Source organism: Manacus vitellinus, unplaced genomic scaffold (assembly GCF_001715985.3).
Source record: "Manacus vitellinus isolate BGI_N305 unplaced genomic scaffold, ASM171598v3 scaffold_1_pilon, whole genome shotgun sequence".
Classification (NCBI taxonomy): domain Eukaryota; kingdom Metazoa; phylum Chordata; class Aves; order Passeriformes; family Pipridae; genus Manacus; species Manacus vitellinus.
This window is the reverse complement of record NW_021939396.1, coordinates 17,796,629-17,824,303: the sequence shown is the minus strand read 5'-3', so window position 1 is coordinate 17,824,303 and position 27,675 is coordinate 17,796,629. Positions and strand designations below refer to the sequence as shown.

General features: G+C 39.0%; 1 protein-coding gene across 4 annotated transcripts in view; it reads left to right on the top strand.

The window, feature by feature from the left end:
• Positions 1-27,675, top strand: part of OXR1 (oxidation resistance 1) — a 229,544-nt gene that overhangs the window by 121,461 nt on the left and 80,408 nt on the right. The gene's annotated exons all lie outside the window — the stretch shown is intronic.

The window sequence follows — 27,675 nt, the reverse complement described above, 5'->3', positions numbered from 1 at the left end:
TGTGTGTGCCATGTCAGACCAGGTTGAAGGGGCAGTGCAGACATCCAGAGGGCTCTTGGCTCTGAGTCTTGGGTGATTGCAGCCTCAGGAGGTTTCCTTCGCTGCTGTGATCTCCGGGGGTCTGAAAGTCCCTGCTCCAGAAACTGAGAATCTGCTGACCTGAAACCCTTTTCTAAGATGCAGAAAGGTCTTTATATGACCATCCCAGTGCTTGAAGTTAACTCACTGTATTTGCATTGATGTTGGAATAATGAACTTCTGCAAGGAGGAATGAAAATACAGGGGGGAAAAAGAGCAGAACTGGGTCTTGTTTAGTTGTTCAGTTCATGTGTCTGGGTTTGCTTACAGCTGTTGTGACTTACCCTTGGGTGGTCAAAGAGAAATAATACATTTCATATGGAAAAAGATCTCTAGCCTTGATTTCATGAGCTAAACCAGTATTTGGATTGTTTACTTGTTGAAGATCTTATTTTTTTTTATTCCTTACTTGCATCCAGGAATAAGACTGGTTGTGTCATAGATTTGGTTCAATTAAGCAACTGACCTTTCACTGTATTCATTATACTCAGATGCTGATCCACCCTGAAATTTTAATACAACAAGCAGAGAGTGCATACCAGTGACAACCCATTTATGTGAATTTTCCTCCATACAAAATTTTCCTCCGTATTTTGTACTGGAAGACCTGATGTGTTGTCAGTGCAGGGAGAACATAGGGATTTTCCTCCTGTGATCACCATCCAGATGAAAGGTGAGAGGAGCCTGTCCTTCAGTTCGTACTTAGAAAGAGCCAAACCTGTTCCCCTGAAACATGTGGAAACCAGCAGCGAGGGTTTCCACCTGATGTGGGACTGCCCCTGCTGCCTCTCAGACTGTGGCTCCCCGGGAGGAGCTTCTTGGCTAGAAAGCACTACTGTTAATTATTTTCCATCAATTGGGTCTTTCCTATAAAAAGGTAGAAAACAGGAGAAATTATTTCTTTTTAATTATGGAACTATGTTTTCGTGATGGATTAGTACTATTAGAGAGCTGACTTTAAGCAGATTTCAGTATTTTCATTGGCTGCAGCAACAAAATAAAATTCTTGGTTTTTTCCTGCATAATGTAAGACTGATTTTCAGGGCAAATAAAATTGGTTTACATTAAGTTGGAAGTTTTATTAATACTGAACAATTTCTCACTGTGCAAACTCAATCCTTCCTCTTCCTGCTCAACCCCAGCCTTTAACACAAATAATTTCAGCATTTTACAAAACAGAGAGTGAATTGGATAACTCTACAGTATATTGTGCACTGAGTGAGCCTACAAAAGCCATTTCTGCCTTGCTTCTCTGCTTGCATTTTCATTTTATGGAGGTAAGAGGTGGACAGTGTCCGTTTTATACTGCAAAATGGGAAAACAATCCTAATACAAGCAATCAAATTGCAAATTTGAACAACCCTTCAAACAGTTGCAATTAAAGGAAAAATGTGGTGGCTCCACTGCACAAACTTTAGAACTTGAGACTGATACAAGAAATCCTGTAACTCTGACTGCAAGTCTACCTTGTAAATTCTCAGAGGGTTTTCTGAATAAAATGTTTTTGTAATACATCCTCTTAAAAATATAGACACCAAATACTCATGTAAACCAGGGTATTCCTCAAAGGAGACCTTTTTGCACTTTTTATCTTTCTTCATGCTCACATACTCCATCTGTCTTTTTTCAGAGGTGGCCCCAAGAGCATCTCCCTCAAGCAAGGTCTTGCTCTTGTCTCTTCTCACCATTGCCCTTTGGCCCTCCTTTACCTGTACCCCCAGATGGGCTTGATGCTCAGGGACACATTTCGTCTCTCAGATATGTTTTGGCCACCAACTCAAAGGCAGGAAAGGTGATCGCCCTGAATTTTCCTTTGTGCCTGCACTATTCTTGTGGCAGTCTCTTGTCTGGTCCTTTTCTCTTCTCAGGTCAGTCTGCTAGAGCTTACCTCTCTACCAGAGCCTGTCTGCCAGGTGGCTTTCTCTATGGGAGAGAACGCAGAGGATTAAATGTGGCTCTTGATTGTGGCTTAAGTTGATCATTGCTTGTAAGATATCATTCAGTGTGTTATGAGGGTTGTCTTTATCACAGATTTAACTTTAGGGAAGTGAAGTATGAGTGGTAGAAGGAAGTTCAATGTCAATCAGTGAGTCTAAACAAAATACTGTGGTTGCTGTATCTTAGAGGTAAACTTCCTTCTCCATAGAGGTCCTTTGGAAAATAAGCATGAATATCCTGGGTCACTCAACCCCTCGCTTTCATGGGTATACTGATTTTAGTTACTGATTCTAAAAAGCATAGGTGAATGAATTTGAAATTCCCCATCAGTGACATAGGTGGAGGCATTAGCAATACTTCTGTAAAATTTCAGTAGTGTTTAATTAAAAGAAATTTGGGCAAGTCTAAGTTAGTGTGTACTGCTGATCTTGTCTCCCTCCTCGGACTCCAGGTTGTAGATACTTCTGCAGCAAATCAGCTGTAGATATAGTTGGCAATTAGGTGGAGTCCTAGCAGGTAGCATATATATATATTCTCTATCTCTCAGATAATGTAGATATATTGCAAAAGACTACCTCAATATCTCTTCGAAACCTCCTCTGCTTTACTGTTACCTGCTAGTTGTTGGGTAGCTCCCTTTTCTTCAGAGGCTTCAGCCACAGAGATCATGACCCCTTCCTCACCTCACATGCCTATTGAAGTGCTAATAGCTTCAATCACTGCTGTTTCCCTTTGGGGATGTGGTGGTGGGGCAGCTCCAGGAAGTGTGGATGGGGATCCTCACAGCCTCGCTTGGTGGCTCTGCATGCAGGCAACCTCTCCACTCAGTCACTGTTTCTTGCTGTGAGAATTCCCCCTTTGATCCTTTTGCTTTCTCTTATGTACAACTTTAACTAGCAGCAGCAGTGTGTCTCCTGAGGCATAAGAAGGCACTCAAAGCAGGTGACACCATCAGGGTTTCTGCTTATGAGGTGCTAGTTGCCATCCACTGCAGCTGTTCCCTGTTGCAAGACACCAATAGGGGGAGATTTCTGCCCATGTAGTTGACACGAGCTCTTTTTACAATTAATTTTTCCATTATCCCTTTGTATTTGTTAATAATTGATGTTTGCCTAATTTAGATTAGACTGTTGTGATTTCTTACTTATTCTAAATTGCTGTAGCAACAGCAGTAGTACTCACATGCACTGTGGTTAAATCCCAAAGGCACATAAATGCTGAATAAGAATATGACTTTCCCATTCCTAGGATTTGAACTGTGCTCCCTCATAGCATGCTTCTTTCTCTTATGTCTTGCTGGGTTATTCCTGATGCCACTTCCTGACTTGTCTGGTGATTGTTAGTGTACTTCTTTGCTGTACTTCATTAGAGACATTGTTATCTTAGGACAATCATGTCCCTCTACATTAGTCATTTAGAATGTACTGTACTGGAGAGACATATATTTACATGTGTATATATATATGTTGGTATTTATATTTTTAACTTTTATCTTCAAAATCCATGCAAAAAAACCCCAAACTGAAAAATAGTATTTTGTGAAAGGTACAGAGAATAAATCTTTAGAAGAAGTAACCACCTTTTTCACTCTGGAAATAAACAGGTACCTGAAGGCAAGGCAATTTACCAGAAAAAGGATATGAAGTGCCTTCAGGTAAGATTGGTTCTGATCAAAAAAGAGCTGAACACTTAAGGATTCAATAAGATTCTTTGCAGAGAGACCTCGACAAATAAGAGAGATGAACAATCACCAACTATGTGAAGTTCAACAAGGGGAAGTGCCGGATTCTGCACCTGGGATGGGGCAACCCTGGATGTATGGACAGATCGGGGAATAAAATGCTGGAAAGCAGTACCACAGAAAAGGACCTGGGGGTCCTGGTCGATGGCAAGGTGAACATGAGTCAGCAGTGCCCTGGCAGCCTGGAGGGACAACTGTGTCCTGGAGGCATCAGGCAAAGCATCGCCAGTCGGTCGTGGAAGGGGATTGTCCCGCTCTGCTCTGCACTGGGGCAGCCTCGCCTTGAATATTGTGTGCAGTTTTGGGCACTACAGTATAAAAAAGATATTAAGCTATTAGAGAGCATTCAAAGGAGAGCCAGAGGATGGCAAAGGGTCTGGAGAGGAAGCCTTATGAGGAGCTTCTGTGTTCACTGGCTTATTCAGCCTAGAGAAGAGGAGTCTGAGGGTCTTCATTGCAGTCTTCAACATCCTCACAAGGGGAAGTGGAGGGGCAAGTACCAATACTTCACTCTAATGACCAGTGACAGGACTCATGGAAATGGCATGGAGCTGAGTCAGGGGAGGTTTAGGTTAGAGCAGGAAAAAGTTTTTCACCCAAAGGATGGTTGGGCACTGGAACAAGCTGCCCAGGTCACAGCACCAAGACTGACAGAGTCCAAGAAACATTTGGACAGTGCTTTTAGGCACATCTTGGGGATGTCCTGTGCAGAGCTAAGATGATCCTTGTGGGTCCCTTCCAACTCGGGATATACTGTGATTTTATGATTTAATTATCATATAAAATTCTTCCAATTTTCTGTATGACTACATTTTTTTCCAGCCTCTACTCTCTGCTTCTGGTGCTGTATAAGCTGGTAAATCCTCATTAGGAACGAGTGTGTTCTGGTGTTGTCTGCTTGCCTCCAGAAAGCAAAGTCAGTGCAGAATCAAGGCAAAGACATGCTTATGGCAAAAATTAGTTCAGATCAACTGTGCAAGAATCTGAGCATAATTCAATACAGATTTTGTCAGTATGCAAGTAGGTAACTGTGCAAGTAGTATTCACCTGTGTTATAGTGAGCAAGGCACAGGCCAGAACTCATGTTGTGTCTCCCCCCTTCCCTTGGAACCTTGTCCTCCAAAAGGGCTTTTTCATCTCTGCTACTCATACCCATCCCCTCCAATGTGTATCTGGGTGCCCTAGACTGGTGGGTAGTCCCTTCCCTATGTCCAGGGGAAGGATGGGCCAGCTGGAGGCATCTAGTGCTTCAGTGGCAGCTCTTCATGCTTTGCCTGCAGCTGCCATGTGTTGGCAGCACAGCCATGATTACAAGGAAACTGCTTCACTGAAAGGCTCCTAACAGAAATAAGAGGTTTACTACATCATGCTGGACTCAGAGGAACAACCTTTTTGTTTCTCTCCAAAGGAAAAAAGAAGCAGGACAACATAATGCTTTGTGGTAGTTTTACACTGTAGGGTGCAAAGATCTTTTTTAAAAAAAGATAATTTGATTTATTTGAACTTTAAAAAAGAATTGTATGGAAAGTTTCAGAGATTTGCATGTCATTTATCATTCAGTTATAAGAGGGCAGGAAAGCTGCATGTTTCTCTTCTGTAAAATTGCAAGGTAGTGGCTGTCTTTAAAATCAAGGACCTTTTTGTCTGAAGGAAGATAATGTTACATATCTCATTAAAAAGTTGGACTATGCTTTATGACTACTTTTATACATTAAGTCAATTTTAGTGTTCTACAAAATGTGCCTGAACATACTTTATCCTTAAAAAACTGGGAAGTCATTCAACATAGTTTTGCAGTTTGCAGCCTGTCCTGCCAGAGTCAGCAAGTCTTCTGACAACAATTTTAACGGTCTGTTAAAGATCAAGCAACATTGTGATGGATTTATTATTGCAGAATTTTTTGACTGCTAAAGAAAACAGGACATCAGTTTAATACTGATAACTCAGTTCTCTGTTTTCTTTTTATTTTTCGTCTGGCTCAGCATTTGTTGTATTTCCAAGATACAAAATAAATTCTGTACCAATAACTGCGTGTATGTAGAAGAAAATTTATTTTTACCTTGATTCTTGCAGAAAGGAACTCTAACTTTGCTGTTAAGTGGAAATTCTAATTCTTAAAAATAAAAAACCCAGTAATTTAAATTTCTTATATCAGAAAAGTGCTTTTTATTTTTCTTTGAAATGATAAATGTCTCACTAACTTCAACAGGGATAATACAAAGTCAAGTCAGTTATTTTAGTTGCAGAACTGTGTATGTGCATTCATAGCCTTATGTAAAAGTGTTCTGGTGAATTTATTTAGGTTGTATGATTAAATAAAAGATGGAACTTTTACCTCACTGTGAAAATGAAAAGCTATTTTCTGATTAGTAATTCTCAGAGGTTTGTTAATGTTATTGAAATAGCAGTTAACTCACTGATGTATCTGGTGCAAGAAGATGTGGGCAGGATGTGTCCTGCCTATGGCTGGAGCAACCAGAGCTATTGTGGAAATTACTCAGCTGTAAGAAGAGGGAACGAATGTTAGATTGGGTTGCATTCTTTTGTGTGGATAATTTACCATCTCTCCTCGTTCATGTCATTGCAACTGTTCAGAACATGACACTGCTTCAGCTTTAGTAGGATTTTGCTTCAGCCCATGGCCCATATGCTTGGAGTTCCCTGCAGACTGATGTGCTGGGATATTAAAACTCCACTGACTGTAGAAGATTTTCTGAAATGTGAACAAACTAGAGGATATTGCATTTTTTTTCAAAATTACTTTCCTTGCATGAAGTGAAGGTTGACTTCTATGGTTTCAATTCCATAGGCACCTATATTTGGGGAGAACAGGCTCCTTTGCACAGTGCATGCAACCAGGAAATACATGTTTGTGGTAGACTTAATTTCTTGTCAAAGTTGTTGCTGTTACTTCCTATCTTTATAAGACATGAAAACCAGGTGACAAGAATGAAGATAAGAATATCAAAACTTGAATAAATACAGTATGAACCTGCAAAAGAACTCAATTTAAATGTGCTAGATTGATTAGTTCTGATATAGTTGTCAATCAGTACTTTCAAACTCCAAAGCATGTGATGTTTGCAGACGTTGGCAACAGAGCAGAGTTGCAAAGCAAGACTATTCCCTCTTTTTTAGTATTTGGGGGTTTTTTTGACTTTGCTGGATATGCCTTGCCTTTTTCGATAATGGTGTTTCTGAGATGAAGCACATCTATATGTTAATGTGTTACAATTTAGGATGAATTTTGCAAATACACTTCACAAAAAACAAGGTTCCTATAAATTTCACATTCGATCAACCAGTCCCTTGTTCAGGCCATGTGTTCTGAAGACGTGTTAGAGATCTCTTGTTCAAGTGCCTTGAGCCCACTTGGTGAGTCTTGCAGTAAAGGAAACATTTTCTTGTTTTCAAGCCCACTTTGTGTGCCATTCTCTGCTTTGTTTGTGATTCATCACCACTATCAAGATCAGCCTCTTGTCCTCTACAGAACGCCCACCTTTCCCTCGAAGAAACCACATGGTTCTGGCAGCAACATTTGCTCCTCTGAGTATCAATAGAACCATTCAAAGAAAACTATACTCTGTATTTTTCCATCCACCTTCAAATGATGACTGTAGGGAGGGGAAGAAAAGAAATAAGATAAGCCCTCTGATGGGCCTGTTGTAGGGCCCTCACCCCCAGACTTGCCAAGAGTGTGTGTCCAGTGCAGAGCATCTGCCCCAGCTCAAAACCAGGCCCTGCTAGGGCTCGTTTTGAGATAGTCTGAGGAAGCTAACTGAGGAAACTCTTTAGTTGTCTGTGCTGCATACAGTGAAAAACTAGCTGAGCCAAAACTGACTCAAGGTGAAAAGTTTAGGCTATTTCATTTTTTTTTTCCAAGAACCCTCCTAAGCATGAAGGTTTGTGAGCCCTGAGAGCACAGGGTGGGTTATGGTACTTTGTGGGTCACTACATGGGAATGACCTAAGGCACTCCCATGAAAATTTTTTATCCCAAGTTGCCAGTGAGTATCCTTGAGTGCTGCAGGGGATCAGTAGTCCTGAGGTCTTTGTGACCCCCTTATGCCTGTTAGGACTTTCTTCTAGCACTTTTGAGTGCACCCAGGCTTATGCACCCTGTGAATGCCCAGAGTCTGGGCATGTGGGTAAAGATGTAGACATGAAAGAGGTCAGAATGGGAAAGCTGGGGATAACTTGCAGACAGAATAACAAAAGACAGTTTATAAAGCCAGAAAAAATGCAAAGGACAGATACTTATAAATTAAATAATATCATTGAGGTAGTTTTGTTGGTGTTGTTTGTTTTGGTTTGGTTTTGGTTTTTTTTTTTTTCCCATGAAGAAAACTGGAGGAACAGAAAGGATCAGAGCAGTACCTGCTGTGCCTTAGCTGTTCCCAGATGGTGGCTGGCATTTTAGGGACATTCTCAGCAGGCATACTTCAGACTAGCAGTTTGATAGCTATACACTGGGGCTCTTGATGAACCAGCCTTAGAATAGTAGAGATTCAACTGACCGTAGATGTGATTTAGAATTCAGTCCTATTTTTGTAAAGTGTCTAACACACACTTAATTTCTGTAAAAGTAATTATGATAACCATAGGTTGCTTTGGGACTGCACCAAACTGTTTCAGGAATAACTCTGGTATTTCAGAGTTTTATATAGAGAATTTAACTGCTATATAAATCTGTGCAGCTATGAGTGAAAAAAATTGCATAAAGAAAAAGTGAGAAGTGGAAACAATTATTTCTGCAATGCCATATATTACAAGATTAGCAAAACAGTTTAGTTCTCAAAATATTTTATTATTATAATTTGAAACAATCTGCTATGGAGAAAAAAGATTAAAATATGAATATATATGAGTGTATAATAACCTCACCATAAATTATTGTAATATTGTTATGTGATACCTAAAATGGCAAAGATGATCTTGACAAAAGGAGGCAATACTAAATTCTATTGTCAAATTGATTATTTGAGTTTTTTTATTACAGGCAGCAATGTAAGTAACATTTTTCTTCAGTCTTTTTCCTCCATTCCCAAGGAGGAAATGTTTATTTTGTTCCCTAAACAACTTAAATGTGCTTTGTATGTTTCATTATTTTGCTCCATTCCAGTATGTGCAATATTGCTTTAAAGTTATTGTGATGTCTGTATACGTTGTATTTACTGGACATTTCCAGTCTAGGATAGTCTGTGACAGATTGTCTTAGAATTATCTAACCATAGAGTAGTTTGGGTTGGAGGGGAAACTTTTAAAGGTCTAACCCCCTTCATTGAAGGCATATGGCAGCAGATCAAAGTGTGAGCTTAATGATGTCTATTAGAAAGAACTGTTTGCAATGACAGCATTTTCAAATGTGAAACATTAACTGTATGGAATTATTACCTTGAAACTCTTTCCTTAATAAGACAGCAAGAGCAAGAGAAATAACTTTATTTTATACGTTCAGGCAGGTCCAGTGTTCTAACATAAAGTTGTAATTAGAATTTTCTTTTTCTCATTCCTCTCCATGTCAAGCTAGTACATTTTCACTGAAGAATTATTCAATTTACCTTCAAAGAATTCAAATATATCTTAGGCTTTATTGAAATAGCTTTTTTTAAAAAACACTTTTGCAACCTACTGAATCACCAGGAATGAGGATGTCAGTTTTGTAAATATGAATTAAGGATTACATTGCTACTGGTAACATCACAAATAGCTGCAAGCATATAATGTCCCCATAAAATGTAGTTTAATTTTAATACATAACCAGAAAAGTTGTATTTGTGGCTTTGAACTCCTTACCTCTATGTAGATTCATTATTACAAGTCTCTATTATTATGGTTTGTATTTCACAACCCTAGGACATTTGGATTTGATCAGAATGTCAACAGTGCCACATTCTGCCACAGAATGAAGACTGGAGTTGAGTTTTAATATTGCAGGCTTGGCTCGCTAATGAAATTGATGCATTTGCTGGAACATACACTTGAAATTCTCTTGAAAGCAAGCCCAGATCTAAAATTTCCAAGACAAGTTGTAATACTTTCATCCAGAAGACCAAGCCTACCATCTGTGAAGCTGAAATGTAGATTTGCAATACACAGACCAAGATCATGTGCAAAATCTGTGTATTGGCAAAAGTCTAAAGAGGAAACTCTTGGGCTGAGGCTGATAGCAAACTAGTGCTCACCTTAGTGCTGAGGGATTCTCATGCAGTTCCTCCACTGCCTGCAGTTTTTGGCTTGTATTTTCATATGGATCCAATGTCTGACCAGCTTGTGAATTTAAAATGTGCTTTGCTTAAACTGACTTTGTCCTGATGGGCATTCCTTTTAGCATCAATATTGTGCCCACAGAAAATTTTCAGTCAAAACTTACAGCTTTCATCCAGAGTACTCAGAAGTCACCATCAGCACCAGATTTACACCAGCATTGCAGTCAGGCTTCTCTTACTGCTTGAGTATAGGTTTCACTGTGTTGTACATTATAGGAGAAGGATTCAGATACCTTTAGATCATCTCTAACAAAAAGAAGTCATTTAAAATGAATGCAGTCTTCTCCTTCAATACTAATTTAAATTCAGGGGTTGAAAAATTATCAAAAATGTTGCTTATTGCTTTTATTTCAGATCATAATTGATAGAGAGGAACCACATTTCCTGTTTTTAAATGTGCTTTCCTTATGTAGTTCTGCATAACCTTTATCCTCTATTTCTATGACATAATCACAATTTTAAGGAAAAAAGTTGTCATAGAGAAAGCAACTACATTCTTTTAAATATCCTTCCTGAGAACTCATTTTATGAGGTATTTTTCTGGTAAACTGGTAAAGCAGTTTAGCTAAGATTTTAAAAGCTCTAAATGAAGAGAAGCTATGGACAGTTTCCACAGTCCCTCAAATGTCATTTTTCAACTATTGGCAAATATGCCCCCTCTGTAGGCATATAGGCATAGTGCAAAAATTTAAAAGAAGTAACATCAAAAGGATCACCTGCAAATTCAAACTATTGAAAACTCTCTCTCTCTCTGGAAGGTAAAAGGGGCTGGAGAAGAGCAGGGAGAAATCACTACTCTGGTCAAAAGCCGTTTTGACAGTTTAAGTCTTTACTTACTGACAAAATTTTTGGAAGAACATAGCAGGTATCACTTGGGATTGCAGTTTCTTTATGCAGAGTGGTAATTGTCAGGAGATACAACTTGGAAGACTCTGACGTTCTCAGTGCAATGTCTTTCCTGAAGGATCTGCCTATGGTGGACCAAGAGTTTCTACAGGAACAAACTGAAACCAGAATTTTTAGGGTTCGGACTCGTGCATCCAAGTTGAGTCAGAGATGAACTTCAGCTCCTGCCTGTCAGTTTGGCAGGAATCTGCAGCCTTTACGAAGGAAATGACAGAGCACTCTTTCAGAAGCGTAGTGAATGAGAACATTATGTCCTTAGAATGCACTTACACTTGCATAAGTGATTTCTACCTTAAAGCCAAGCAGAGAACAAATATATGATTTCTGCTTTACAAGGTGTGGTGGTGCCACGGCCTGAGGGTAAAAGGAATAGGGAAGCGGCACCACACAAAAGGGTTTGGACTCGGTTGAAGGTCAGGGGTGCAATGCCACTTTATTGGGGGAAACAGGGACTTATATAGGGTATGGGTAAGGGGAGGATAACTGGGGTGGAGCATGGGATTGACAACCCAGGGTGAAACAGGATTGGGAGACAGGGGAAAGATGGGTGGAACTTTGGAGTATCCAGGGGAAAGGACCAATGGGAGCTCACTCTGCACTGCCGCACTCATCAGCCAGTCAGTGAGAGATGAGCGGGAAAACCAGGGGAGAACAAAGGAGTAAACAACTTTTGGTGGGAAATAACTGAGGGCATGTCTGAACAAGCCCTGAACAATATGAACCATAGGGAATAACATGGGGGTACATTATAATATGGTATAAAACTGGGGATTAACAGGAAAGTCTGTGGATTTATAGTCTTTTCAGACTCCATATACGTCCCGCCAGACCTTGAATCTTTCCCAGTCCGTTTGGTGATCCTCCTCGTGGTGGGTTGGGGCTTTTTTGTGTGTACAATGCTGTTTTACATACAAACTGCCTTCATGTTTTACCCTCATTCATGCCACATGAAATGTGGTAGGATGAGTCACACAACTGGAATGCTGCAATGAATGGCTATAAACTTCTCAGAAGGGATAGGCAAGGAAGGGGAGGTGGTGGGGTGGCCCTGTAGGGAGTGTTTTGATTGTCTGGAGCTTAATGATAATTACAGCAGGGTTGAGTGTTTCTAAGTAAGGATCAGGGGAAAAGCCAAGAAGTCAGGTATCATGGTGGGGGTCTGTTATAGACCTCCCAACCCAGACAAAATATTCTATAAGCAGCTGGGAGTAGTCTCATATTCGCTAACCCTTGTTGTCGTAGGGGACTTCAACTTACCAGATGTTTGCTGGAAACACAATGCAGAAGAGAGGATACAGTGTGGGACATGAAGGAGCACAAGTCTCATGAGGAATCACGGAGGGACTTGAGTTGTTTAGCCTGGAGAAAAGGAGGCTCAGGGGAGACCTTATCGCTCTCTACAACTACCTGAAAGGAGGATGTAGACAGGTGGGGGTTGGTCTCTTCTTCCAAGTAACAAGTGACATGACAAGAGAAAATGGCCTCAAATTGCACCAGGGGAGTTTTAAATTGGATATTAGGAAAACTTTATTCATCAAAAGGGTTGTCAAGCATTGGAACAGGCTGCCCAGGGTTTAGTAGTGGACTTGGCTGTTTAGTAGTGGACTTGGCAGTGCTGGGTTAACGGTTGGACTGGATATCTTAAAGGTGTTTTTCAAACTAAACCATACTATGATCCCATGATTCCATGGTTTTGGGACAGACACCTCATGTAGGCTTTCTTAAAGCTATGAACTGGCAATCCCCATGCAGTAGCTTAGAGTCCTAAAGATTTCTAAGAAATTACTTCAGATTTCATGCTACTAGCTAAAAGAAACTTGTAGCTGTGTTTGTGTCATCCCCACCCTTCACAGCTGGATAGGGGCAGCATCTGTGCACCAGCTGGGGTTTGATGTGACAGACGACTTCTCCAGACATGTCTCAACATGGCTACTGGCCACTATTTTCCCTAGCCTTGCATTCTGGAGACTCTTCTCTTTGCCAATCCATTTCTGAGGGGATGAAGGAATATCTCTTCTGAAGGCTATAATACGTGTTCAGCATTTTTAAAGAGAGTGACTTTTCATTCAATAAAGAAATGAACATTTTATGTGTTAAAAAAAATCCTCTGGAAGATCAGTTACAAAGGGGGACCTGCATGGGTGAGCTCCTTGGAAATACAAAATTGTGGACAGTTCTTCCTGAGGGTTTCCTGATTTTGAGTTCAGAGCAAGTACTGCCTCCAATGTGGCTCCAAGGGAAGATTACCATATGTGGAAATTACTCAGAGGAAAAATATCTAGAACACCCAGAATCCTTTGCAGTTCTTCAGTTCTTCTTTCACAGGAATTATCATATATGTTTCTCGATATTGGAGAAATTTATGTAAGCAATCTTCTCCAATCCTGTCCCATCCTCCACAGCTGTATTGTTGAAGAGTTCCCCAGGAAAAGGCACTGCAGTCAGTTTAAGTTTGATGATAAAAGACAGACTAAAAATTGAGGATGATCCTTGCTAAATATAAATGAGTCTTCACAGTTGACACTGAGAAGAGCCTGAGCCATGGAATGACTTGTAGCTTTGCTCAGTTACATTATGTACTAAGTTCTGTGCGAGCGTGTGGGTATTTATTTTCAGGTTGTGCTATTGTTGCCATGTGTGGCATCAGTGTCTCATAACCCATGTCAATAGAAGCTATGAGTCTGTCCACAGAGGTCTTGTCTGTCCACAAGTCAGCTTGTCACAGTGCCAGCGCAGGATTTCCCAGAGAGGAATGGGAACACTGAAATGTTTGTGCTTCCTCAGCAGGAAAATGATAGTCTGGTGCCAAGGACCAGGTCGGGGGGGGGGGGGGGGGGTGGTGGTTCTAAATATTTCTTGGGTTGGGAGCAGGGGGGGAGGAGAGCTGAAAGAAAAAGCTCCATTTCTGTGTCCTGCTGGGTTTTCACCTGCTATTTACAAGTGCTAGTGGAAGGTGGGAGAAGGGTATCCCCCACCACATTATGTTTCCTACGTGGAAATTGGAGCAGTATCTTCCAACACAGTTTCACTGCTGCAAAGAAAGCTAGTAGAAAGAAGTACTGATGTCAAAGAGTGTGCAGAAGACATAATTTCTGCTTCAAAGCATTTTTAAAATCTAAAATCTTATCTTCTAACTTAAGGTGCTGCAAATTGCACCATGTTTTGTCTCATCACTGCTGAGATTTCTTTTCTATTTTTCCTTGTGTCTTCATAATTTTTGTTTTCTTGTCATTCTCTCATTCTCATTCCAGCAGGCATGTACTGTGTCACAGCAGTGCCTGAAGAGCTGTTTATACAATGTGAGCAAAAACCTACTGCCAGGAATACGTAGCTTTAGAAGTAAATCAGAAAACAGAGAGGGGAAAAATAAAGTATTTTTTAGGTACTCAGAGGAGGCAAAATATATGCATGTGGTCACACAGGAGAAGTGAAAGGTTGGACTTAAAGCTTCAGTAAAGTGTGAAGAATCACACTTCTTAGGCTTTCCACAGAGGTTATGTTATTTGTGAGGAGATCCTGACCTGCTTGTTACTTTCTGCAAGCTGCTTCCTGGAGGTGACCTTCTCCTGTTTAGGGGTTCCATCAAAAACTGAAGTGGGTGAGAAAATGAAGTGCCATCCGTGAATCCTCCACTTGCACTAAGAAAATCCTTCAAGGAGAGCAATAAAAATTGCATGGATATGCTTCTTCCCTTCTCTTCCAGTAACTGTGCCCATGCCTCCACTACCCTCTGACAGTATTATGTATGAAGTGTGTGGTATCATGCAATTTTAGATATAACGAGGGAACTCTAATGATGGAAGCATAGACTGCTAGAGAAGGTGGTCTTTTTACTAGTTCTACTTTTTCTTTCCATTAAAACTCTATCTCTGATATTTGTGATTTCAATGCTGTGTGCATTTTCAGATACTGAATTTCCATGCCTCAAAGACTTGTTATAGTCTCCTTCTTTTTGCCTGCTCACTGCTAGGTTTTCTTCCTTCCATATAAATGGAAATTTGTGAGCTGTGGGTTAGAATCCATCATGGAAAGAAATGCTCTGGAAATAAAGTAGCTAACTGTACTTTTTGTGCCTTTTAAGGACACAGTTTCTTATGTGCCAGAGAAGAGGAACCAGTGAGTAAATAAAAAGGAAGAAACAAAACAGTAAGACCTCCTGCACTCCAGGCTATGACAAATATGAATGGGAACCAAAAGTCCATTATGTGACCTGAATATTTGCCAAAACAGTCACTTCTATGACTACATACTGGTATTATTGGCTTGCAGAACCCCCAATAATACAAGGCTTTGCATAGGAACCAATAGCAAGGTGCATTTTTGAACAGATATCTATTGGAACATTCTTTTAAACCAAGTTTGACAAAATGTACTATATTTAGACTTGTAGTTTTCCACTGTCAAAACGTTACATCTCAAAACTCCAAAGAATGTCCTCAGGGAGACACACATTTTGTATTCTGTGAGGAGGCAATAAAAGGTATGTCTGGCATGAAGAAATCTTGGTCAAATGCTTTCTTTACTTCTTCTACTGCGTGCTAGGTTAGTTCTGAAAACAATTAAGTAGAGAAAGTTCCCCTTTCAATTTTCTCTTGATTAACCCTCTTCTGCCCAGGGTACTAGCCAGTTTATTAACATTTGGAAATAAGATCTTGGCATGGAGTAAGGGAAGCAAAGTGCTACTTGCAGTAGCACCACAGAAATTCTGCTGTAAAATGTCATGTGCTTTCCAAAAATCTTTGTGCTCTTTAACCAACCCCCTCTTGACCCAGAAACAAAGCTGAGTAAGAGTGTGACCCAAGCAGCCAGAAGGAATTGGCCCAGAGCATCTTTTTCATTTTTGACCATGCCCATTCATTATGTCCCTGTGCCTTGAATTTAAGCTGTTATACCATGAAGTACTTCTGTACTGAAGCAATATGCCTTCATGAGACTGCCCTTTGGAGAAGTTTCCAGGATGTGATTTGTAAAGCCAGCATCAGACATTGTATCTCCTTAGAGGTCAGCAATGCAAGATTTGTTCCTGTACATATAAGGAATTCATTCAGAATATGTGTCCTTTCTTTGGAAAATCATGCCATGATACTTCATGCCCTTTCTTCAGAAAATCATATCAGGTGTGGTAAATAACTGCTTTCTTTTCTTGTAAATCTTGTCCTGCATAACACTAGCTGTGGGTTGTAATGGAATATACAGCCTTAAATGTTCACACTCTTTGTCAAACCTTCTTAACAGTAAAAGAAAAGGCTGCAGGACTTAATTTCTTGTGCGTGGAATGGTTCTTAGCTTATTCCCCCCAACATCCACACTGAAGGATCCAGTACACAGTCCTTCATATTAAAAGGAATCAAGTGAGACCAAGCATTTAAGAAAAGCAGCCTCTAAAGGTGCTATTTGATACTAAGCTAATACACAATTTGGTGTCTCCTCAATGCAGATTTAGGCACTTTAAGTGTATCTCTATCATCAGCTGTGTAAAACTGTTATTATCTCAGACAGTTGTTATGTGGGAAAAGAGACTGTTCTCATTAACACAGATATCAAAAATAAGGGAGGGGGAAAAATTAAGCATTTCACACTGTAACTCTGAAAACAGCTGTACTTTGTTCATGAGAGGTAACGTCTCCTTGAGAAAACTGTGTTAGTCATGCAGTTTATTACTTTTTTCTAATAATGTAGTTTTAATTGACAGCCATATTTTGAAAGGTAATTTTTTTGAGAGGATTGTTTGTAAATTTTCTTTTTAATATTTTGTTTAGTGGTTATGTAAAGAGTAAGATTTCCAAGTAGGCAATCCACAATTTGGTTATCGTCATACATGAAAACACTTTCCCACTTATAGTTTTCTGCTGTCTCCTTGCTTGCTGTTTTGATCAGTTATTAGAGAAATCAGTTTTGATTTGATCAGTTATTAGAGTTTTCTCACTAGACTAGCTCAGTCTCCACTTGTGCAATGTCCTCTTTTCATGGAGTGCACCACACTTTCATTACAGAACCAGCCCACTGGACATCTGAAAGCTTAATTTAGAGATGTACAATGGCGTTAGTTAAAACCTTTCCTGTGTTTTATATAAGTAAAACCAAGAAAGAGAAAAAAAGACTTCTGAGGAATGTAAGTTACTGAAGTAGAACAGAATCAATCACATACTACTTTGCTGTAAGTAGTGAAGTGGCTCACAGGATCATTCAAGTGCTAACTGATGAAAGGAGAATTTATTTCACTTACTGATAACTGTTCACTGAAATTCACTCCTTTTCTTCCCTCCTAACAACATTATTACTACCTGTAACAGGGAGTAAATATGAAGAGCAGTATCTCAGGTAAGTTTGGGTGAGATAGCACATCTCTCAATATGAAAGAAAGTAAGAAGAGTGTAATCTGAAAATGGTTTGAAATCAGCCCTATGGATCTATTTGCACTTAACCTTAAACTAATATTTGCATTTTCTTCTTGAATCATGAGTTCTGGAAAACAAAAGGATCTTACAAACACTGCAGATCAGTCTGAAGATCCTGCTGTTAGAGAAATCCAATGCTGCATTATATATGTAGATGCAATGTAATAATTTTTATGGAGTGCCTTTTGACTCACAGCAGGGCTGACTGGGCAACATGGTTATGCTTCCATTGCCACTTCTTCAAGATTCTGTTTTGACACTAAGTCTAAAAAAGTGTTAAAAGAGCAGTTCACTTAAAGGGGAGTGACAGAGAACGCAGTCATATCTGACTATATGAAAGTTTTAGTTAAGAAAAGCAAAAAATTGATTTTGGGGGAGGAAAGGACTATTGCTTGGCTATAAAACAAACATAGCTGCTCTACTTTTTAATATTTATAAGAGTTTTTTACTCTCAAATGATGCAAATGACTTTGTAAAATGCAAGAGGTATGGCAGACCAGAAAATTTAGCAAGATTTCCCTATCTGCAATATGCCGTGGCAATATGCCCTCGGAGATCTAATCACCTCTTTCAAAAGACTTGTGTGATTGTGCAAGCTGCACACAATTGTTCCTAATTTTTTTTCTTTGGGATAATAATGCTGATACTTGAAGAAGGATCTTGCTATAAAATCAAATGGAAAAGCATTTAAACAGTCAAAACTCTTCTGTGGATATCAAACATTTACCAGGACAGAATATCACCTAGGCTAACTACTCACTGATGCTAGTTTGTTGACTGAGACACCGTTGTCCTGATTCAGACCAGTTTACAAAATGGAAAGACATATTCCACATCCAGACCATTTGGTCATGGGTACCACCTAGTCATGTTGAAAGCAGATCATTAATTGCTCCTGAAATCCTTGTTTATATCACCACTAGAGGCTTACTCCTCTTAGCTATTTCATTCAGGAAAAACTTTTCTATTCATGTGCCAAACCACACATCCAGGGCCCTGCAGCACTTAAAAGCTTGTTTTGCAGGCTTACGTGCAGTCCATGGAGGAGGGGTGGGGAATGTTTATGGTACCAGCAAGTCCTTGTGTCATCCAGTCTGAATAACCCTGGAAAGTGAATGCTACAGCTAGCTCGTGCTCCCTTATGTCATCACGCCTATTAAAAGTAATATTACATGTTAAGTCTGTTGAGAAATAGTGAAATGTGCTGTCTAAAAGTTCTAATTGACCTCAAAATTTTTGATCACGTAAGGAAACACTGCATGCATGAAAACCCATATAAAATGAGACTGTATCTTGTTTTCCACTTGCTAGCTTCAAAATGTAAAGGCAAAACATTAGTCTTTCACAGAAACTACAGAAAGGCCAATACTATTTAGTTTGAAACTTATTATGCATCTCCTTTGAAAGAATACTGGGGTTTTTTGAGTTACAAAAGACATCTGCTTCTAAAAGAATTATTGCTTGAAATAAAATATTTAATGTCAGAAATGGTGTTTAGTTTGATATCCTTATGCAGAGTATGCTGAATATAAATTCCATAGTGAAAGGCCTGGATATCTTATGGTACTGAGGCTAAAAGAATTTTTTAGAGGAGAATATCTTCATTTAAAACTTACTCATTTCATGTAACTTGGAAATGTGCATCATGAAAACAAGTGGTGCACTTACATTAAATAAAATTAGAGATATATTTATTAAGGCTTCTGACAGTTGAATTTCATAAAAATGGAGAAAATACAATTCCTTTTAAAAAGTCCAAACAAAGTGAAACAGTTGAGTAAAGAAGCATATACAAAACAGAATAATAATATAGAATATGCTTAATCCAGAGGACATGGGAAGCATGGAGGATATAAAGAATGTAAAATATTTTTATGTGGGTGGACATTATGCAACTACTAATTCACACCTTCAATTTCTGTATTCATCTTTGAAGCAAAATCATTTAATCAGAAAGTATTTCATTATCAGGAAGCCAGGGCCTCAGTTTGCAGGAATCTGTTTAGATGATTAATTGTTTGGGCCTCTGGTTTGTTTTGTATCTGTGTATTTTACAGAGCTGAGTACAATCTCAATGCCAAATAAATTCAAATTGTCTGTGTCCCTTCACTTTTCCTAAAAGTGTTGAAAACCAAAGTCATAATAATGATGATATTTATTAAAATACTTTACTAATTCTGATCTTTCAATATCTGATTCCTGCAGTCTCCTGTAGGATGTGCAAGAAGTGGTTCTGTGCTGGCACTGCAGTTGCACTACTGAGCTATCAGAAAAAAGCAGCCAGCACTCTCTATGTTATCCCAAACTGTCCCATCAGCAGTAGGCCCCCTAATCTCTTAAATGTAACAGATCTTTCATTCCTGACAATAATTTTACATGATAGTAAAATATTAATTTGGATTACAAAACAAAACCCCAACAAAACCCAGAATATAATCTTTCTTCCTAAAAGCCCTGAATTCTGAAGATTCACTTTAATTTTTGAAAACCAAAGAATCCCTTGTCCTATGTCTGCACACGGAGGAGCAGTTCTCTGAAACTCCTGTGCCAACTATTTGTATTACAGGGTGTGAAGCAGCATCTGCAGAGTCAGGGCATGGTCAGGCTCCTCTCCCTGCCTGCCAGCGAGTTTGGCAGTGCAGCTGTGCTGGCACAGAGCGATATTTGTGTGCAAAACCTAAACCTGCTGTAGGATACACTCCCTGCCCTTTCAGGATCAGCTGGCTTCTCAAGGCAGTCTACAGCCACTGTAATATATCCAGGATGTTTGGCAAAATCTTGTGGTTGTCCTCCAATGCTTTCTTTTTATCACGTTTGTTTTCCTTTGTAGAGCACAACTTCAGAACCCTTAAGGCTTCGACATTTGAGAATGTCCTGACAGTCCATTTGGATTCTTTTCCATAAACACTTTATGTTTATGTCTTCTCTTTAAACGAAGTTATCAACACTGGCAGTTGGTGAGATTTCCAGTTCTCAATAAGACAACTGTGGTGAAGCCAGACCAACTTGTATTTACTTCAGGAGATTAAAAAGGAGAGAAAAATGAAGGCAAAGTAATAGCTTGTCTCCCTGTCTGCTTCAACATCTGTAGCAATTGAGGTGTCTTGTATCTCTCTGAGGCCCCAGACCTGATCTTCTTTGTTACCTCCATCTATAGAGGTCACCTCCTTCACACTGCCAATGACCCAAGAAAGGCACTTAGCGAGGAATTCTCCTAATTCCAGAGCAAGGGGGACAGGGTGGTGTCATGGCAAATCTTTACATCAGAATGGCTGGGCAGGATGAGGTAAAGGTAATGTTTTACTCATGTCGAGCTTAGTGTCCTATTTCCCACAGTGGTCAGAAGCAGCTGGTAATTAGGGAAAGAATACAGAATGAAAGGCACCTTGCTGGTATTTCCTCCAAGCTTTAGGCAGTCGGTGGCATAGGGGTTTCCCCGAAACCAGAGTTTGTATCTGCATTCCTGTGCTTAATGAGTCTTGATGGACTTTCTGTGATTTTTTTCTAATTACTTTCTGAACCCTTCATAGTTTTGGCATACGCAACATCCTTTGTGGTAATGAATTCTGTGATTCAGTTATGTTGTGTAACAAAATGTTTCCTTTTCTTTAAATCATCTTAGCAATTTCATTACTACTTCTCTTATCACAAGAAACAGTGAATAATTTTTCCATGATCTGTTTTCTGCTTACCTACATTGTATTCTTTTCTCTGCTTTCCTAGAGAGAAGCAGCTTGACACTTTTGTTGCTCTTCTCAGCACATTTTCTGAGTACATTGCATCCTTTTCTTGAGTTAATATGGCCAGCAATACAATCTATATTCATTAGAAGAATTTGAAAAGTAGTATAACTATATTTTTTCTAATAATTCATATTTATTTTGCATTTTTGATGTCTATTGACTGACATTTTCATATATTTCTTTATGGGATGGTAATAGCTCATTTAGAGATCATCATTATGTATATGAATAAACATAGTTATGCACTCAGAGGAAAACTTGTCTTTACTCTGCATTTATCAACAGTGAATGTCACCTGCCGTTTTGGGTATGTTTTGTATTATGAAACAATTTTAAACTTTTTTCAGTAGATTCAACTTTCCCACATAATTTTGTATCATCAGCAAACTCCATTACCTTTTTACTCTCTCCTTAGCCTAATAATGCTGTAAGTTTGAAAGCACGCATCTCTGTTGGACTGCACTGAGAATCTTTCTTCCTCTGTTGTGAAATCTGACCTCTTGCTTACTGTACTTTAAAGGATATTAAATGACGAGCCCTCTTGTCTTACAACAGCTTCATTTCCTTCATGAGGGGCTTTGTAAAAAGCTTTATGAAAATATAAGTACACTGCTATCAACTGATTATTCTTATCCATATGCTTATTGACTTCTATATAAAAGTTATAGATTTGCAAACTGAGACTTAAAAACATTTTCTATTTTACTTATCCAGATGTCTTCTAATTCTGTTATTACAATTTAATTTCTTCATGAAGTCTTGAGTAACACCAGAAGTCCTTTAATACCACAGAGTCCATCAAAGCTTTCTGTGCAAAAAAAAAAAAAAAAAAGGATCTAAGTGGGGATCTAAAACAAGTCTAAAATGTTGTGGTGGTTTTTTTCATAATTGCTTTAGTGATCCTGTCCTGGTTTCAATAGGACTGAACTCATTTTCTTCTTAGTAGTTGGTACAGCGCTGTGTTTTGGATTCTGTAGGAGAACAATTTGATAACACACTGATGTTTTGGTTGTTGCTGAGCAGTGCTTACCCTGAATCAAGGACTTTTCAGTGTCTCGTGCTCTGCCAGCGAGGAGATGCAGAAAAGCTGCAAGGGAGCACAGCCGAGACAGCTGACCCACACTGGCCAAAGGGATATTCCATACAACAGAACACCATGAACTTCATATAAACTGGAGGAGTTACCTGGAAGGGGGCTGATCAGTGCTTGAGAATGAGCTGGGCATCAGTAAGCAGGTGGTGAGCAATTGCATTGTGCATCACTTGTCTTTCTTGGGTTTCACATTCCTCCCTCCTTTTGCTTTTAATTACAATTAGTAGTAGTAGCACTATCATTGTCATTATCTGTTACTTTGTTTCAATTATGAAACTGTTCTTATCTCAACCCATGAGTTCTATTTTCTTTTCTTTTATGATTCTCCTCCCCATCCCATTAGTGCTGGGGGGAAGGGAAAGTGAAAGAGGGGATCCTTTCCTTCTAGTGGTGTGGCCTGATGGAGCGAGTGCCCCAGGGATAGGATAGACTGCCTCCACCAGTCAATCTCCTCCTCAGTGTCCCTGATACTTTTTAACCTTTCCACCTCCTCTTTTAGCTCCTCCACCAGGCTGAGCAGATCATGCACATGGTCACACCCCACACAGCTGTCATCTCTACTGCCATCCAATACCAGTCCCAGGCTCTGGCACTCCCTGCAGCCTGAGACCTGGACAGCTGTGTGTTTTCATGGCAGCTCCATTTATGTCTCCACATCCTTTCTGGTGAGTGCAGAGGACATAGCTCCCCGCCAAGGGGTAACCATCACTGAGCTCCTTCCAAGAGTGTGGTGACCACTGACTGAGCTCTCCTCTGGAGCTGATGGGTGACCATGCCAGCTGCTGTGTCCCACTCTGTGTGATGTGCCTCACACTCCCTGAGGGTGGCTTTAGTGTGGATGGGGATGGCCACAGGCATTCCTGGCCTTCCTTGTGCTCAGTCACAGCTGCCTCTGAGTCAGAGCTCTACCACTCTTTGCTCAGAATGTCAGGACACCTCTCTTGGCACTATTTTTGAAGTCTTGCCACTTAAGGAACTTCCCCTGCAATCCCTCAGAGCAATCCTCAACCACAGAGCACGTCTGCTGGAGCAGCCTTGGAGTCTTCCTCAGTAATGTTGAGCTATGAGCCATACCCAAGGTAGGACTTCAACATCAGATTAGTAGGAACTCAATAGGCAAGTTCCATGATTATTCAAGTAACTGAATTTTTCCTTTCTATGTAATAAGAAAACAAGGCAAAGCTAGACAATAGTTTTTATCCCTTCTTTTCTCAGCATCACCTTTCCATTCACTGAGGTTTGCTGACCCTACTAAGGTTCATGGCTAAACTGGTACACTCAATATATTTCCAACCTGGAAATAGCATAATTCACTACCATTAGGACCTATAGCTGGAAGAAATAAGCTTTTAACTTCTGAAAAACCCACCAGTCTTATTTCCTTGATGAGAAGTGTGTTCCTAAGGCTTCACCCTTAACCATTGTCAGTCAAATCCCTACCAATTCCAAGTCTTGATTCTGAGGCACTGGAGTAAAAAACCTTGACAGATAACCATTAATTACCTCTGAAAAAAACTGTATTTCTTTGGAATTTTGTACACAATATAGGTACATAATATTTCGTCCTCAGATGAAATACAAGGAAGACAGTGAGACATGCCTTTAGTCATTTCAAATGAAGCCTACAGGAGACCTCATCTAAACAAATAGAAGGAAATTAATAAGAGGCAAATAGGATCTGCAAAGCCCTATATGTGCATAGATTCTCAATGGTGCGTACGGCATTGCAGTTAAATGCAGCTGAACACAAGAGCGACAACATATTGCAAATCATTTCAGGGGGAAACTGTGACAGTAATCAAAGACAAGATAGTAAAATGTGGAGAGAGGTGGGAGTTAAGCTATTAAATCTTAGGGGGAAAACTACTGTGTATAGGATACAGTTTCTTAATTCAGAGATAATACAGTAATGGACAGCCTTCAAATGATTTAGCTAGCTTGAAGCAATTTGATTTTTGAGGATAAATTGTAGTAATTATCCCCAAAAGGACAGAGTGAGTAACCATCCACAAGTTTTCTACATGATATTATGGGAGCAAATGAATCAGGCATATGCTTGTGATGTGGTGCTGGTGGGGGAGGGGAGAGACACCAGATGTTCCTTAAGAAGCAAGATTTAACAAGAAAGAAAAAACAGAACTTCCTCCTAATAAGATCAACATACTCCTTCTGGGTTTTAATTCAAAAGAAAATTTCAGGAATGTCCTGCACAGTTATAGATGGCTCAGGAAAAGGTATGTATAAAATGCTTTCACGAACTTACTTTACTTAAGGGAAATGACCACAAAAAACAGGTAGCAAAGACTGGAACAAAATTGGGTCTTTTTTTAACTAATCCTTAATCCCAGAATACACTGCCTAAGCAGTAGCAAGTAAAATAGAAAATCAGTAATTCTTATTATGATAAGAAAATTGCATCCAAAAGGATCAGCTGTTGACATTAGACTTATTCTGGCTCATGATAAATTCTGATGATATTTAGAACCCATTCATCTAAAAAATGTCACTGTACTTCAGATGGCATTCCTACTTAGAGCTGGCATTATGTGTCTGCCTATCAGCTGTCCTTAAGTCTGTATTTTCCAGGTGTCTTAGAAGAATAATTTTGTTCAGATGAATTAAAAAGAACCTTTATCTTAGATATCTTCATGTCTAAAAGTTGCAATGAAAACTTAATCACCTATAACTAAAAGCCATGATGTTTTCTGAATTGCAAACTGATCTGGTGCCAACCAAATATAATGAGAGCATGTGACAAGCAGTCAATTATTTCTTTAAACTGATAGAACCTGTTCGTTATATAGAGTCACCTTGAGGATTATTAGCATGCTTAACAATAATGATATTAAGGTATCTATTAATTTGAAGATTATTAACATTATAACTCCCAAGACAGGACTATGGATTTATAAAGTATGTGGCTTTTCCTATAAACATGAGGAATATAGCTGGTCATGAGGTGGCAAAATATTGATCACAAAACATTGTTCATGTTAATGACCTGAATCAGTGCTTTCATTTGAAATCTGAGTCATGGTATGATTGCTTAGTCTTCAGAAGGTATGTACAACCAGATTAAACTGTAACAACTGTATCCTACCAGAAAGGATATTCTATTTTATTATGAACCAATCCAGCAATGTTAAAAAGGTCTATTGTGAATTGGAATCTGGCTCTATTGTTTCTGAGCAAGTATCAGCAACCTCCTTACAGCAATACAGTGCATTAACAACTTGATTAAGCATTTAGTGAGTGCCGAGGAAAGAATAGTTACTGTTATAATGTAAAAAGGAAAAAAAAAGGATTAAGTCAATACTGTTTGCCTATGATTCAAATATCTGATGAATAATCAATTTTCTGAACACCTTTCATAAGCAGTTATTTATCATTTGCATAATTTATGCCTCTGTGGAGGATGGGATTAGCTAGTAAATACTATGAAGTCATCGGTTATATTGTCAGTGTTTTCTACAATTGGTTTCAAAACACATGATGAAAGAAAAAAAAGGTCAGTGAGTTGATGTCATGAAGACCTACTTTTCAGTGCCTACTGAAAACTGACTCTGTTCAGCAAGTGCTATACCTGGTGAGCATCCTTAAACTGCCTGGGTGTCTGTATCCACATGAACTTCATACCCCCTGGGGTCCAAATTCAATTTCATTAAACTCCCTGAAAGAACAGAATGTTTTGTTTATTATAAGCCACTATTGACCAGATAAATATGAAATGAAGACCTGGAGGTCATTTCATGTTTATTTGATAAGGCAGTCTATATATAGAGCTGTGTAATTGCAGCTGAAACTAAAGTTCTGCTGTAAACATGGAAAAGTCTCCATATGATATGCATTTGTTCTCAAGGCCATAGCTGAAAAATTTCATGTGGATATCACTGATAGTCTAACAAATGCTGGCATATTATTGTATGGATCATTTCCACATCTAAACATAAGTATACTTTGCGAAAATAAGAAAAACACAGATTTAGTTTTAGAATATATATTTTTGTAACGCTAATTCTTACACTGCTTTTTGAAAAAAAAAAAACGTAAATAAAAGTTGGATAGTGACTACAATTCTATAACTTCTCAGGGAAGATGGATAACTGCAGGCAACAAAGCTTGTTATTTACCTGAATCTCTGAAAATTCAGACCATATGCAGCTGAAATTTGGTGCTTCCAAAAGTGTCAAAAAATTGTGGCACGTTTTTGAAATCTGATAAAGTTATTTTGCAGGATGAGGTTAAGTGAAGTAAAATACACTCACTTTATACTCACTTCTATTGGGTTTCATATGCTTAGTATGCATTCTTATAACTATGCTGTGTATGCTAGTACAGAACATTTGTGAATCAATTAACATTTTTTTGTGTATGTGTTTCAGTAATGTCCTAGATTTGACTGTACGTTTTATTTGTATGGTGTTTCTATCTTTACTATCTAATTTAAATTATGGTATGAAGATTTTTGAAATCTGGCTGGAAAAACAAAAATTGCTTTCTTCTCAAAGATGAAAAGGACTTGTTGGGCTGTCCTAAGTATAAATAGTCTCACTTGGATTAGATTAGATACCAATCTGACAAGATACAAACCTGACAAAACCATAACATTTATGTAACTCCAACCTATATCTGAGGAGACAAAGCACAAACAGGTCAGATGCTGCAGTGGTATCTGACAGGAATGACTTGAAACTTTTTAGATTTGGTAAGACAAAATCACACAGTGAATGTTATAGCACTTAAATATTATGAAATGAAACCTAATAAGCAGTGCTTAGGACTGTGTGTTTTGGTGCTTAAATATATTGTAGGGGTAAACTGAGATGCCCAAGGTCCAAACGTTCTCCTCAGCCTGGAGAAGACTAATGTCTAGGTGAGTTAGCTCTATTTTATACAGCTTCTAAAGAAATGAAAGATTTCTTGAGTCAGATTTGAAATACTAATAAAGCAGGAGTTTGATTCCATTTTCTACTGAGAAACAGTAGAAATGGCATCTCTCCTAGAAGAGATGCTGTTACAGCTTCTTGTCTTTTTCAGTGTTATTTCAAGAACAATCATATACAAAACATAACCTATACTTGAAGTATCTGAGTCCAGAATCATGGACTGCCAAAGTCCCTTCTTGCCCATGTTTATTCTGTCTTGTCCCTTCAGTGTGACATTTTCTGCTGAACAGTGAACAGCATCAATGGTCAAGTGGAGACTGGCCCCCATTTCATTGTAATCTTACAGGGAGCTGATTAGTAAAATCAGAATTATATCCCTGCCTGCTAAAGTCTGAAATTCCAAGTTTACCATTTCTGAGGCTAGTATGCAGATGGGAGTTTCATTCTTGTCAAGTGTTTAATCTGAAAAGAGGATGTGGTCTTGTGAAACTGTATGAACAGCCACACCTAGCCCACAGTTCTCTGTGAAGAACCTGTTTTAGACACACCCATTTACGTAGTGTCACCTACTAGTTACCTCTTTTCAACTTCTCCCAAATTTATAGTGGCACCAAATTTCTGTTT